The following is a 15,712-nucleotide window of genomic DNA, read 5'->3' as shown; positions in this document are numbered from 1 at the left end:
AATCAATCATCATTAACACCTATTTCCTGTCAATTAATATTGTACTAGAAGGGAAACCTTTACAATTACTCTCACTCACGCAAGAGATACAATTGAATTCATTGAATTCCGTGGAAATATCTTCTTCATCACATGATACACAATTAACCTTTTGCATCGACCTACACATTTTTCCGAAATGGCTTGCTTTCTTGCATTTGATACAGATTTTACTCCAAGCCGGCCACATCTGTAACATATAACAGGATTTCTTCTATTGTTGAATTTGTTATCTTTAAAACTAAAATCCTTTCTATTGGGAAACTGTGGTCTTTTTGATGTAAATTGTTTTTTAACAAGTGATACCACAACTACAGGATCTTGTACCTTTGTATTACATACTTGAGGTTGACCTCTGATCTCATTAACACATTTTTCAGATTGTTCAATGCCTTTGGCAATATTCACTACAGCACTTATTGATGATTCAGTGCCTAACCACAAATGTTCTTGTATTTTCTTGCTTTTTGTCTTCATCATTATTTGATCTCTTAACACTTGCTCATAATTAATTGTATCAAATGCACATGAGCATGCTAATGAACGTAGAGCAGATACATAACTTTCAATTGACTCATCTTCTTTTTGAGCACAAGAGTAAAATTTAAATCTCTCCATTACAACATTGGTTTTCTTCCCAAACCTGATACTCATTTTTTTAACAGCAACTTCGAAAACATTTACTCCTTCTGTACTCTCTAAAGGAGGTAAATTATCAAACTCTTTAATCCCCTGGCCCTCTAAACAATGTCTCAAAAGATCTAATTTCCTTTTAGGGGAACAACCATCCTCTTCTAAAACTTCTACATAGGCTATAAACATGGGGTACCATAGATCCCATTCCATCTTAGGCTCGCCAGCAGAGGGTAAAAAAAGTGGGGGTGCTGAAATGTTTGACATAGTAAAAAGAGAACAATTCCCTTTCAATAATTGAATTATAGAACAGTATGCATGCAGTTGTGAAAAATTGTTATTGTACACTACTTTTCTTATGCTCGTTTGGCAAACGTGAAATATTCCCTGTAGAAACACAGTAATAACAGGAACCAAAGAAAAAACTGTCTTTTCATGAACGGTGTGCGAATCACCGAAAATAATGCTCGCACTACTTTCCTTCTTGAATAACGTGAAACTGTCCTTCAAATAACAGAGAAACCGCACTAGTGGTTGAAATCCTCAGTACATATGGCCGCCGAAAACATGTGATGTCATCACGCTCCCGGCATGCTCCGTGTGCTTCCCAGCGCGACTCAGCATCATGCATCAGCATCGGCGAGCGTGGAAGAGCGCGGAGACCGAACCTTGAGTTGGTGTTCCAAAGGCCAGTAAAGTTAAGTTCTTGTATACTTCTGAATTTCCTTATGAAATGCGCGATCCATTTGTAAATATGGCCGCCGAAAACATGTGATGTCATCACGCTCCCGGCATGCTCCGTGTGATTCCCAGCGCGACTCAGCATCATGCATCAGCATCGGCGAGCGTGGAAGAGCGCGGAGACCGAACCTTGAGGTGGTGTTCCAAAGGCCGGTAAAGTTAAGTTCTTGTATACTTCTGAATTTCCTTATGAAATGCGCGATCCATTTGAAAAAGAGAAAAAAAAAAATGTCCAAATACTACCAATCCTTGAGCAAACACGCCTCATAAATGTTTGTCACAGGACACGCTCGTAGATTACAGTCGCTCTCAGACTCCACAACTGTAGGCACAGCCGACGATTTTCTTGTCCGCAACTCGCACGACCCACTGAATTCAGTCGTAAATACAGCCGCAGGTGCAATCACAGCACAACTGTTTGATACAGCCGCCGGTGCATGTGTATTCACACATTCACGCACTTATATAAAAAAAAAATCCTAATACCTTAAATTCTTTCTTCAAGTGAACGCTGTTCTCTCTTGATCCCGCTTGTTGCCAATATGATGTAAGTAGAGGTGAAGCCAAACAGGGTTTCCACATAAGTTTATTCCATAAGAGAGAGAGCAGCTTAGACAACCACAACCAAGTCGTACATAGCAAATCTAACCGTCCGTCCCGAGTGGAACCTGGAACCCCACATGACTCATAACATTCTGTAATAAGAACACTACAGAAACCAGCACCGGGTGGACAATCCCGCCAACATCGGGCTCCAAGGCCACAGCCAGACCAGCCCCGGACCGACCCAACCTCTCAACAGGGTCACCAGGAAGAATGGAGGAGGCCGGCAGGAGAAAGGGTGAGGAGCCGCACCGGGCATGTCACAATCTGGACAGGAGACCCCCAGAACACAAGCAAAACGCATGTTGCCGAAGCTGGGTGCGGAGAATGACTACCACAACCTCCGGACATTCCAGGCAAGGTCCACGCAGCCATCCATCAGCCAGCCACGTGACCAGCAGCTGACCGAGGCGAGCACCCGAGCCAACATGAAGGCTCCCAAAATGACAGGTAGGGTGCCCGGGAGCAATGCCCAGCAAAGCCCCAGGACCGGCCAAACAGCCACAGGAGCGCGTCCCCCAGACCGGCTAAGCCACAGGGAGACTCGCACTGCAACCCGGAAGAGATCCGGGAGGAACGGCGCCCCAGCGCAAAATGCCGGGCGGCAGGAAACGCGGCTCCAGGCAAGCCCGGCAGGCCAGGACAACACGTAAGGAGGACGGCGAGGACAGCCCAGCAGCCCCGACGAGACGTCCAATGAAGAATCCAACGAAGAAACCAGGTAAGTCTCAACACGTCCCATTCTGTCGGAAGACAGAAAAAAAGAACAGGCTGCATGCTGGGCTGGTACCGCTTATGTGCTCCCAGTGGGAGGGAGTGGGTAGGGTGTCCCAGCATGCTCCTTTTCTTTTTTTCTGTCGTGGAGATGGTCATCTCCAATTAGTGAGTAATGGGACGAGGACAGGCGGGACCTGGGGGTAATGCACCATATTTAAAAGAATACTATGCATTCCTGCTTTTTCTCCTCTGCTGGTGCCATTTTGGCTGCCTAGCGCTAATGCAGGCACCCTTGCACCATACATGGTGCAAGGGTGCCTGTGTTGCATGCTATGATTGTTTTTGTGCTGAAAGTGACACCTTCCTGCACAAAAACTATCCTGGGAGGCATTTTCCTTTTTCTATGTGTGCTGCAGAATGCAACACACATAGAAAGAGGAGGAAATGAGGAGAAATAGAGAGCTATTTCTCCTCATAACGTCTTCGTTGGGGGGGTTGTAAGATTTTGGCACATTCCATGGTTTTGAGGTTCTTGAAAAATATGGGGATGCACCCTTGCAATGCCCATGGAAAGCCTTCCTGGGGCAGAGTAACTCAAAACAGTGATTTGCACTGCGCTGTTTTATTCCAGATTTTTGGAGCCACTTTGAGCAATGCATAGTGGCTTTGTGCGGCTTTAGAAATCGGTCTTAAGGTTTGCAATGTTCTTGCACCACGCTGCGTGGTACAAGAGCGACACAAATGGCCTCATAAATAGGCCCCATTATGTGTGGGACATAAGACCACTTCATGACTGGAGTCCATTTGTCACAGTCCACGGCTCCTGCACTTTATGTTGGAACATTGGGGCTAATATAGACCTTGGTGGGTGGTTTGGCCGTCTGCTGAGTTGGCAGAGGACTTACCCCCATTGCAGGTCACTTGTTATATTGAGAAATGTCCACCAGCAGCAGATGCGGTGAAGGCAGAGCTGAGGTGCTGAGGGCTAACCACTTGTTTGGCTCCACTTGGAATTATTTTCTGTGGGATTGAATCAAAGTCCCAGAACAAGACTTTGTTTCAGAAAAACACAAATGCTTTGTACTGTGAGGAGTTTTTTATCCTGTGCGCCACTGTTTTCTTCGTGTCTCTACAATGCCTGCCATCTCTTGCATGGCAAGAATCTGTGAAGATTGAGTGGGTTTATTGATCTGAAATTCTGAATTGTGACTGTTTTAAAATGTGCTTACTATTTGGGGTAATAGGCTAGTCAGTAATATTTATCAGTATGACTTTCCTCATGGTCTCCTTCTAGGACGACCACAGCCTTCAGCTGCAGCTGGACAAGCATTCCTCAATGTCGTTTGTACGTCACCTTTATTCCTTGCTGATTCACAGGTATCAACCAGTGTCACAACTCAACTTCACTCGCATTCATGCAGCCTCCAGCATGGCACGCGCTGCACAGCTGGAGATGCTTTTTCAAGTTGTTGCCAGTTTTGCAGAGTTCCACAGAATGCACGACACATAAAAGTGAAAATGAGGCTTCAAAAAGGTGTGATGCGTGATTGTGCCAGTATTCACGTTGCTACCGATGGATCGTAGGTAAAAACCCGGGCGGAGAAAATAGGGGTATGCTTATGCACATAGTGGCCAATAATATGTATTTTAAAAAAAATGGCATGCCGTATTGCCACCTTAAACAAAAATAATCGCCCTTGCCAGCAAATCTCTGTGGTTTTGGATAGACACTCGGTTCCATGGGAAGTAGGGCTCCCAAGTTCCAAAACTGCAGTCATCCAACTCACAGTTAAACAGTTTATAGGGTTTTACCCGTATTTCGAGATGTGACATAGACTCCAGAAAGGACACGACTGGAATCTTTGCATGGATGACAGGTTTATATATCAATGTGGGTTGAAAAGAAGCAGAGAGTGCATCCCCAATGCTTCTGTCAAGTCCCATTCTTTTCGACTACTCAGGTATGCAGGGGCATATTATCAAGGGCCTTATCTCCTCTTTTTTGGCTTTAAAAGCCAAAAAAGCGGAGATAATGTTTTCGCCCTATTAACAAGGCAGTGCTAACATGCATTAGCGCATGTTAGCAGCCTTGCTACCGATGCCTCGCTTTGTATCTCTAATGAGATGCAAAGTAGGCGTCACTGGGCAGTACAACCTTGCAAATATCTCTGATGTGCGCATCGCGATATTTACAAGGCTGCCCCAGCATTTAAGCAGACGTTAGTTTTTGGAGAAAACCGCTGTTTTCGCCAAAAACTAACGTCTGCTAAAATGCAGACTCACTTATCCCTATCCTTGGGATGGATTATGCTGATACGACCACAGGGTCGTATCAGCAAGGTTATCGCCGTTTTGCAGGGAACATCGCTGGAAAACCAGCAATGTTCCCTGCAAAATGGCGATTTCCCCGCTATCGCTGGAATTGTTATCGCCCTGGAGAAATGCATTGTTATTAACGTGCATTTCATCTTCAAAAAATCAATGGGGGAGGGAAAAAGAAGCAGTGATCCATTCAGCTTCCAATGGATAGTACAAATATCAAAAGGGGGGAGAATGGACCACTTGTCCTGTGTACCAGGGTCTTAGTTAATGTGGGTGGTCATTGTTAAAACCCTCATATACGTACACAAGCGTTGGGCGGTATATGTTGATTCTCCGCCTTCATGTACCGTAATAGCATTATCATTGGGCTTTTTTTTTTTGTCCATATGCTAACCTCCCCATGGAGGAAGACCAACTGGTTCTACAGTAGTGGCCAGAGATATAAAAAAAGAGAGGGTGTGCTCGTGCTCGAAGGGTTGTGGTATTTTGAATAAAATTCCCAATGTCAAATCTCGTGTCTTTTATTCCTGAGGTGCATGACACGGGGAAATCTAAAAGAAAGGTACCGTGCATATAAAAACTCGTTATTGGTTTAATGCACTGGTAATGGTCTGAAATGGTCTACATGTTTCAGCCTCGTGCAGAGTCTAGAGGCTTTCGTAAGGACCAAAAAAATTAGGGGAGCATTTTCGGGCTCACCTAAAAGTTGTGAGGGGTGGGTGTATTGTACTCACCGCCCTTGTTGACAGGAATCAGACCTGTAGTATCTGTTCCTGCAAAAGAGATTATGGACAACATCACATCATAACAACAAATTAATTGCTGGTCGTTTGTAAAGAACTATGCTTATACGGTTCTCAAATGTTATAATCCCTATGACAACTAATTTAGGTGTGGGATTATCGTGCGCAATACTAGCGCCCATATTACACAGAACGGACTGAATGTTATAAACAGAGGTAAACAGTAAAAGTCATGTTAGCTTGCTTAGGGATATTAGACACACTATCACAAGTACATGATTGTTGGGGAAAAATGGCAAGTTGGTTTCGTTTGTCTTTTACGTAAGTGAATCTTTGCGAGAATTAATGCTCTAAACTGCGGATTCAGTTTTTACATGTATGGCTGGCAGGTGCGAATCCAGGCTAGTCGCGTTAGTAATGGTATGTACATATTTACTAACGTTACGGGGAGTGAGATTAACCCTGCTGTGTTGTGGTTCCCGTAGGGAGGCCTATCCGATGTGAATAGTGCGGTAGGGGTTAATTACTTCTATTATAGTGAAGACATCTTTCATCAGGGTACCCGTCAGTTGTTTGAGAACCTGTTGCTGTTAAGAAGGGGAAGCGGTTAGTTTCCTTTTACTCACTGTTTGCCGCCTCGTGGGAACAGCTTCAGCGTGGCTTACCGGTTGCTCGTTCAGACTCGCTTGTTCTGACTCTGACGTTGATCCCTGGGGTAACGCGCGTCCGGTAGGGCTCGCATTACATAGAACAGCGTATATGAAATGAAAGCCCAATGATAATGCTATTACGGTACACGAAGGCGGAGAATCAACATATACCGCCCAACGCTTGTGTACGTATATGAGGGTTTTAACGATGACCACCCAAGTTAACTAAGACCCTGGTACACAGGACAAGTGGTCCGTTATTAACGTGCAACCAGGGCGAAAAATTCCTGCGATGGACGGCGATAAATAAAAAAGCGCTAAGCGTGCTTTGCGTTATTTATCGCAGTGCCTAGATAATATGCCCCGCAGTGTTTTCAGGTCATCCACCCATTTGTGGAACAATTCAACATAAGAATGGGCTGCTAGAGATAGGTGATGCAGTTCGCTCTCTAATTTCCTTGGAATCTGTTCGTAGAAATGGTAAGCGTAAGTTAAAGAAATCTGTGCAAATATTAATGTATGACACTAGCACTTTTTGTCATTGCCTGGCAGTACCCTTCGGGAGCTATTCTAGAGGAAATGTACATGTTTTCGTTTTATGCATAATTTGAAAACATTGTTTTATTTAGGTACCACAAGTTCCCTTTATTGAAATGTTTTTCTCACTTTTACAGAATTCTTTTGCTTACTGCTTGAGGCAAGGAAATATGAACTTGTTTTAAACATTTTGTGCCAAGTCTCTGACAGGCATAAGTGCTATTTATTTTAGTTTTTGGACTAGAATATTTGGAAGTTGGTCGAATTGATTTCTTATCTTAGCCTTTTTAATAGTGTATGCATTGAAAGGTTGACATTTGTTTTTCAAGTCAACCCCTAGAAGCACATGAAAAAGGGTAAATAAGGACACTATTTTGAGAGATTTTCCAAAAGCTATATTTCTTTGTTTGTATTGAGCCCTGCTGTGAAAGTAATAATAACGTTCTTCCATTTTGCCTTTTGTTTTGTACTTTTGAAAATGTACTCTTTTCCATTGATATAATTGAAGTCCACCACCTTCCTGTGGGATGAGAACTATGGGCCATATTATCAAGACCGGCGATAACAGCGATAAGGGGCTTGATAATATGCCCTTGTGAATTCCCATAGAAGCCAAGGTTGACACCAAAACCTGGGCTTCTATGAGAATTCACTAGGGCATATTATCAAGCCCATTATCGCCGCTTTAGAGGCAGTTTCCTGCCGCTAAAGTGGCGATAATGTTAATCCCGGTCTTGATAATATGGCTCCATGATTCCTGATTTTACCTCGCTCAGTGAATGAGCTTAGTAGTATAGCTTTGCACACTTGTTGGGCCTTTTTGCCGTAGATGGTACATAGCTTTGAAAAAGAAAACCCCACGGCCCAGATTTATCAGATTTTTGCAAAGCGCAAAGCAACAAGACAACTTGCTGCAGTGAATCAAATGGAGGGGGCAGGAATGTGCCATCTTTACCATAATATGGCTCATTCATGCTCTCTCCTTATGCTGACACACTCTGGGCATATTTATAAGCAAATGGTGGAGCACAGAGCTGCTTCAAAATTTGTAGTTGGGGGGGATCTGCTGTATTCACAACAATAGGGTGCACCCCAGTATTTTTCCTAGCACTGGTGCTAAAAATAGCTGCCTAGCACCAACACAGACACCCTTGCACCAAAGAGCAAGTGTGCCTGCGTTGCAGGGGATGATTGTTTATGCACAGGAAGGTGTCCCTTGCTGCACATAAACAATCAAGAATGGCGATTTGCTACTTCTGTGTGTGCGGCAAAATGCAGCACGCGTAGAAGTTGCAACTCGTCATTATTTAATGAATGTTTATGTGCAGGAAGGGGCACCTTCCTGTACATAAACAATTATTAACAGTGTTTTGCATTTTCTTTGTGTGCTTCACAATACAGTAACATATAAAAAGAAAAAAAGAGGAGAAATAAAAGTATTTCACCTTTTTGCACTATTCAATGGCGTTTATTAGCGCTGCCTCAAATTTACACATCCTTGTAAATCTGGGGCAGCATCAAAAAAGCAATTTTGTTATGGTGGAACCACCACCGCAACACCCATTGTACACCCCTTTCTTGCAGAAAACTGTGTGAAAGGGTTCCATATTTACAAAGCAGTGTTAAGTTACAAAAAGTCATTTAACAATACTTTGTAAATTTGGTACAGGCCATTGCGCCAAAGGGACATTGGTAAAAGTGAAGTTCCTGTGGCGCAATGCCCTTGTAAATATGCCCCTTTGTGCCAATGCAGGAACACTTGCCCCATGGTAAATTGCAGCCAGATTGGTTTTGTGCTGGAAATGACATCTTACCGCACAAAAAAATCTTTTACAGCTTTTTCTTCTTCCTAAGTATGCTGCACTTAGAAAGCACATGTAGAAAATGCTGCAGCACACTTAGAAAGAGGACCAATTATGAGAAAGATATTTCTCCTCATTGCTCCTACCCTGGGAAGGCATAGCATTTTGACGCATTACCAAGTTTACCAGTCTTGGTAAATCTGGGAATGCGCCAAAATTCATGCGTGGATATGTGGGAAGACCCTATATTCACCAATGGAACACCTTTCCGGGGAAGTTTAGTTCAAGGGAGTGATGACCTGCGCTGCTTTGTGTTACTCCAGATTTACCAAGCAAAGCAGGGTCACCCAAGGTGTGTGGTAGCATTGCTTGGAAAATCTCACTTAAGTATTGCATTGCCATTGCGACACTATGCATGATGCAAGGGCAACATAATACAATGATAAATCTGGCCCTTAGTGTATATTAGTACCCGTTGTTTATTAGCCAAGTTTGAGGCAAATCCCAGCATAAAACATTAACATATAATTATTGCTGCATTGAGCAGTGGCATGCTGCTAGCATATGAGCTCGGCATTCATGTTGTTGACGTTCACAGCATTTTAAGTACTCATGTCTTTTTTCTGTGAAGGCAATAGCAAACCCCCTCTTTTTTGTTTAGTCGTTTTTTTCACATGAATGATCTTTTATATTAGGTTACCACTATGTTAAAGAGAATAGCAGAATGCTCAGTGCCAAAATGCCACTTCAGAGGTTTGCTAATGTATTCTTCACCAGAAGCACTGTGATACAGGATGCTAAAGGGAGCTGAGACCTAGATTTGTAGGCCTCATGCCATGGGAGCTACAATACCAGGACCTCTGGCTAATTCTGGCTTGAAATCACTGGGTCAGATTGGTCAAACCAGTGAAAAGTCTTGAAATGGGATTTATTTTTCACTGCAAAACTTTATTTGCCCTAGACGATAGTCCTATAGTTATGCAAAGAAGTTCTATTTAGAATCAAGTGTTTCTCCTGTGGCAACCATCTACGTTTTTTGATGCAAACCTCTAGTAAACAAAATGTGTATAAAGTGCTTGCACCACAAATTCATGCCTCCTTGTGGCAGGCCAAGCATTAGAGAAAGTGAACTTTTGGGAAACCTTTTCAAATTTTGCATTGTGTTGTAATGTATAGCACAAACACTCAAAGTTATAAAAGTTTTAACCTAATTATAAGCATGGTATTTTTTACTGGAAGGGTAACTTTTCAGTACAAGACCCATATTAAACATCACACATATACCCTTGCATTATGATGCAAGGGTGTGTGTGGCACCAAGTAGTCACAGGTGCCCATTTAAAGTGGAGGAGAGCAACTGTGGCAAATCCTTGTAGAGATGGTGCTGTCTGATTCCTTGATATCACTTTACGCAACACAGCAACTTTAGTATGCTAAGCATGGGTTCTTCAGAAAATTACCTCACTGCGCTTACGCATGCCAGTCCAAAATGCCTCCTTTATCAGCTATCACCGAGTTTCCAGCTATTTAACTGTCGTTGCAAAATGAGAACTGAATTTCATCCCATTCTCGTTTGTAATATTGTATATGGGCACTGGAACAAATCCTTAAGTCAAAAGTCAATTAAGCGCCAAGTTTTTATCAAATCAATAATAAAAGCAATGGATTGTATAACAGTCTAAGAAACAATATTTAAAGTAGATACATTTTCCCATAAGTATATGAATTGAAGATGCTCTCCACAAATAGGTAGTTTTCCTATACGTATACAAATCCTTTATCGCCATGTGTATGCACCTTCTTTATAGCCAGGGTGTGAGAAATTAGGTTGTCAGTTGACTGGGTGTGAGCCCTGGTCAAGCAGCAACCACAATCCCTGTCAAGGTACGGCAGAAACAAAGCTTACTTTATCCTACTCTCAACTCCCTGGTAGCTAGGCAAGGAGCAGCCAGGCTTAACTTAGAGTCAATGTGTAAAGTATTTGCATCCCTTCCAATTTTAAAACAGTGAAAACACAGCACAAAAAAATCCCACACCAAGTTAAACAAGTAGATTAAACGTGATAAAGAGAACACAACCAAAATGATAAAAATCCAATCAGTAGAACCGGAGTTATGAATTTTCAAAGATTACAGCATGATATAGAAATAAAAGGCATAAACTGCCAACCAGGGTTAGCTGGTCTCAGTGGACAAGGTCAAAGTCACACTTTCAGGCCAACCGTGATGGGGGTGTAGGTTGTCTACAGTCTCCAAGTTAAGCCTGCCGAAGTTTGCCTTTTCATGTTCATGCCAAGAGTCCCGTTCGCACTGAAGAGGGCCACAAGGAGCTTGGAAATCGCCACGAGAGGCTGTCAACAAAGAACCGACTGGCATCGTGGGTGGGCATTGCTGGAGCCTCACATTGGTGGTTCCTGCGAGCTATTGATGCTGCAGTGAGAAGAGTTGGTTTGCAGTACAAGGATGAGGTCTTGGTGCAAACTGGCCCATTTGCAGTCAAAAAGATCTCAAAAGTTGGATTTCAACTCTCATTAGCCACAGCAAGAGACCAGGATCTGAGGGGCACCACTTGGGGGTCCGGACTTTGCTTTAGTTGGGTCCAGGGGCTGGTGGAGATTTTGGGAAACCTTTCATGTCCCTGAGTCGCAGATCTGGAGGCCAGCATACTATCCTTTGGAGTCATCCTGGGGTCCCAGGTTAAAGATGAGGTTACAGTAGGTTCTGTTCTTCCTCTCCAGGCAAGAGGGGAGCAGGTCAGCACAGCAGGACTGCAGATCCTTCGGAGTAGCAGTCCAGCAGAGTGGGAGTCCTTGTGGTAGCACAGCAGTACTTATTCTTGATCGAATATTCACAGGTCCAGAAGTGAAATGAAGAGTTGATGTCTGAAGTCCAGTATTTATACGCAGTTGTGGCTTTGATGTGGGGAAGAGCTTCTAGAGACATGCCTTTGAAGTGCCCTGCCTTCATAGACCTGACTCTAGACTAACTGCAGGGGCTATGCAGGCCTTTTTGTGATGACAGGACACAGCTCATTCAAGTGTATGTGGGGCAGGGCCCAGCCTCTCCTACTATCCTCCCAGTGATGGCCCACCTAGTCACATCTAAGCCCCCCCATTCTGTGTGGCCGTCTAGGAGGAACACACAGAGGCCAGCTGCCAACTACACTCAGTCAATGTGACTGAGATAGACTGTAGGCACCATATAGTTCAGGCAAGAAAATGCCAACTTTCAAGTGGCATTTTCAAAATTGTAATTAAAAATTCCACTTCACCATAAGCTAGGATTTTCCTTTACAATTCCAGAGTCACCAAACATGAACTAGTTACCTTTTTCCCATGTGAAAATTAAACTTATAAAATGTAAGAAGGTAACTCCAATGTTATCCTATGGGAGAGGCAGGATTTGCGGCAGTGAAAAATGAATTTAATACTTTTTCCATTCCATTCAATAACTTTATTTTGATCACAATGACCAAAAAAGTGTATTGTCGTAAAAATCATAAGAAATATACACATTTGAATCATAAAATTGTACTTAGCCATACAGTTAATTCAAGACACAATAAAAAGTACTGTACAATTAAAATCCTATTGACCATGTTAAAGTGCATTTTAGGTTGATTCAAGAAACAGTAAAAAAAGGAACTGTACAATTAGGGTCCTATTGGCCATGATAAAGTGCATTTAAGGTTTTTCTGGGACCTAGACCTGATCAGATGTTAACATACAATACAATTACAAACTAAAAAGGCATCGTTCCAAAGAAGCAATTTCCAGTAGGACAATTAAAATTAAAAAAGTGATGTCAGGCCAGGAGAATGGGAAGAGTATGAATTACTAAAATCAGGGTTACTAGTTTAAAAAGGTCCTTTGTGCATGCCACATTGATTTAAAAAGTGAGATACGGTGAAACAATAGGGGCTTGAGTGTTATACTTTAAGACTCTAAGTGCAGTGGCACAATGTACAAAGCCTCGATTCCTGCAAAGTTGAAAGAGCCAACACTGCTGAGATAGTGTTTAAGCGGGGCAGAAGAAGAAGACATGTAACTCTGTCTCTTCCTTGTAATTAGAGGCAGGGCATCCATGAGATTGGGTTTTGGACCATTTATTTGAAAAGGCATGGAGCGGTAAAGTCCCTAGTCTAAACTGCAGATACAGTTTCCTCGCCAAAGGTGGTTGGATGTCATCCAGGAAAGGCTCCATGCTATACTCATCTTTGCTTTGTAAGAATTCGGCTGTCAGACGGCCGCAAGACAAAATTTCCTGGATGACTACAAGATTGAACTTTCTAAAGGATCCTATCAATTCCAACCGTGAAGTTAGAGGGCATTATTCCTCTTTAAGCTCGGGTCGATAGGTGGCCAATTCCGGGATCACCAATAGCCTCCGCTAGAATGCTACAGGTCTAAAGGCGATCTCTTCACTAATGGGTCTAATACCCAAATCCATACGCAAGGGTGTGAGGGGAGTGCTGGGGGGGAGACCTAGCAAGTGCCTCATAAAGTTTTTCTCTACCTTGTTCAGACTGGGAGTAGAGCAGTGCCCCTATATTTCTGCCCCATACAATGTAGCACCCCTGGCTTGAGTTTTATAGATTTCAGCTATTGGCCCAGCTGGTTTGAATGAGGAAGTCCTGTATAGTTTCAGAAGTCCTCCTACGGTCTGAGCTAGCTTAAGACCTGCTTTGGTAATCAGTGGCCACCATTCCAAATGTTCTGTCAAGGTGACACCTAAGTAGTCGAAAACCGACACTGTTTCCAGCAAGGTGCCATTCAAAGATGGATTAGAGAGGGACTTGTTGGCTAGATTGAAGACCATGTATTTGGTCTTCAATGTATTAATCTCCAGCCCCCGGGTCTTACAGAAGGCAACAAAGCTATTGAGGATGTGCTGGATTTCCATAGGGGACTTTGAAATTAGGAGGGTATCATCAGCAAACATCATTGCTGGGACCTTGCCAGAAGCTAGCCTGGGGGCGTCATTATCCTTGGCCTTTCTAAGTTGGTCAATAAGTCCATTGCAAAATAGACAAAATAAGTTGGGCGCAAGAACGCATCCCTGCCATACCCCTTTGTTCACAGGAAAGTGGGGGGTCAGTTCACTGATTTTTCTATACCTCATTTGGGCAAAGTTTTCTGTATGAAGCCTCATAAAAATGCTGAGGTGATGGGAGGAATCCCCAGATCTCTAAGTACATCCCATAGTTTACCCCTTGGTACAAGATCAAAGGACAACTTCAGATCTGCGAATATTAAATAGAGACTGCCACCCTCTATTGTCACCGTTTTTCAGAAAAGAAGTTGGAGTCTAAATATCTGGTCGACGGTAGAGGTGTTTTTTCTGAAGTCGGCTTGATAGGGGCTTAGAGTCTCTTGTTCTTCCATCCATACCTGAAGGCGATCAAGGAGTACCCGTGCAAAAAGTTTTTGGGTGACATCAATGAAACTGATCGGCCTATAATTGGTAAGTAAGAGTGGGCAACCTTTTTTGAGGACTGGGACTATTTCTGCCCCAATAGATTTTCACTACCTGGACATGTAAAGCTAAAACGTACATGTCATACTTTTGAAACATATTAAACCCTGCCTTCTGAGCTGTCTAGGGCCTATCCTAAGGGTGACCTATATGTATTAAAAAGTATGGTTTGAGGCTGGTGAAAGGTTTACTCTGCCAATTGACATGGCACTTAACACCTGCACACACAGGCTCTGTACTGCCAGACCTGAGACGTATTTAAAGTGCTACACTGAGCTATCATTCATGCTCTGGTAGCAGAGATCTGGAAGTGGCTCACTCGCCTCTTCTACACCACCAGTCACCATGGGCATGTTAACCATGTCATAGTGAGGATTCATTCAATTGGCATTAAGGATCAATAAGGGGTCCCAGATTGTGGCAACGCCCACTATGCATGTCATGTTTCTTCTCCTTTCATGAACAATGTAGGGCCCACACCACCGGTGCAAAAGGACTTTGGGACTTACTGGGTCTGTGATCCACAATGTCTGGCCAGGGCTCTTCTCTATCGAATGCACTTTCTGATCATACCAGTGACTAATGCGCTAAATTTTACTACGGGAGATATGTCTTTAACATTAGGGTCTCTGGATTCAGAAGGCATCTCCCCCAATTACACAAACAATATTAAACCGGAGCTCTGGGTAAAACACAGCAAATGTCACCTCAGCTTATTCACCCGTCACCTCCACTGTCAGTGTCTCTATGAGATCTGTGCTATAAATGTTTAACTATTTGTAGAATTGATTCTCCCCTTTACCTTTAAATTGGCAGAGGCTTGGCAAAACCCCAGGACTCCATGTCTCACTTGTACAAGACAGGAATCTGCCTCTGCTTTTAGTTGCGACAGAGCCATGGCGATGAAATAAGACACAGTAGAGACGTTGGTTGCTGCTGGCTATGGAGATGTTGACATAAGATCAGAGGAAGGGAGGGATAAACTAAAAGATAAAACTCTGAACTATATGTGACACCATTGGAAGATTTTCAATTCTATTCACAACAATAAAAATGTTTTGAACAAATCCTAAAACTTCAGAAAGTTAGGAGTGTTGAATGGAAAATAGGCTACAGTTTTGACCTCAAAAACTTCCGATAGTCGCTTGGGGTGTTTTTATATTTCTTATTATGTAATCGGCAATGTTTATTTACACACAGAAGCTTTCATGTTCTCTCACAGCGCATAGAAAGTCTGGTTCTGCAGGGTAACTCTTCCTCAACTTTTTTAAATTCGCTGTTATATTCTTTCAAGATCAAATGCATGCGCGAACTTGCCAAATGATGTTTCTGCTAAATGAAGGCAACCTTGCCTGTGCATATATTTTCAATTTGGACTTGCAGAATTACAATATCAAACACATTTCACCAGCGCCCTGCTATGCCAATTGTATCTTTCATTGCTTCGTCTC

The sequence above is a fragment of the Triturus cristatus genome, chromosome 2_2, assembly GCF_964204655.1.
Source record: "Triturus cristatus chromosome 2_2, aTriCri1.1, whole genome shotgun sequence".
In the NCBI taxonomy this organism is placed as follows: Eukaryota; Metazoa; Chordata; class Amphibia; order Caudata; family Salamandridae; genus Triturus; species Triturus cristatus.
This window is presented reverse-complemented; position numbering follows the sequence as displayed.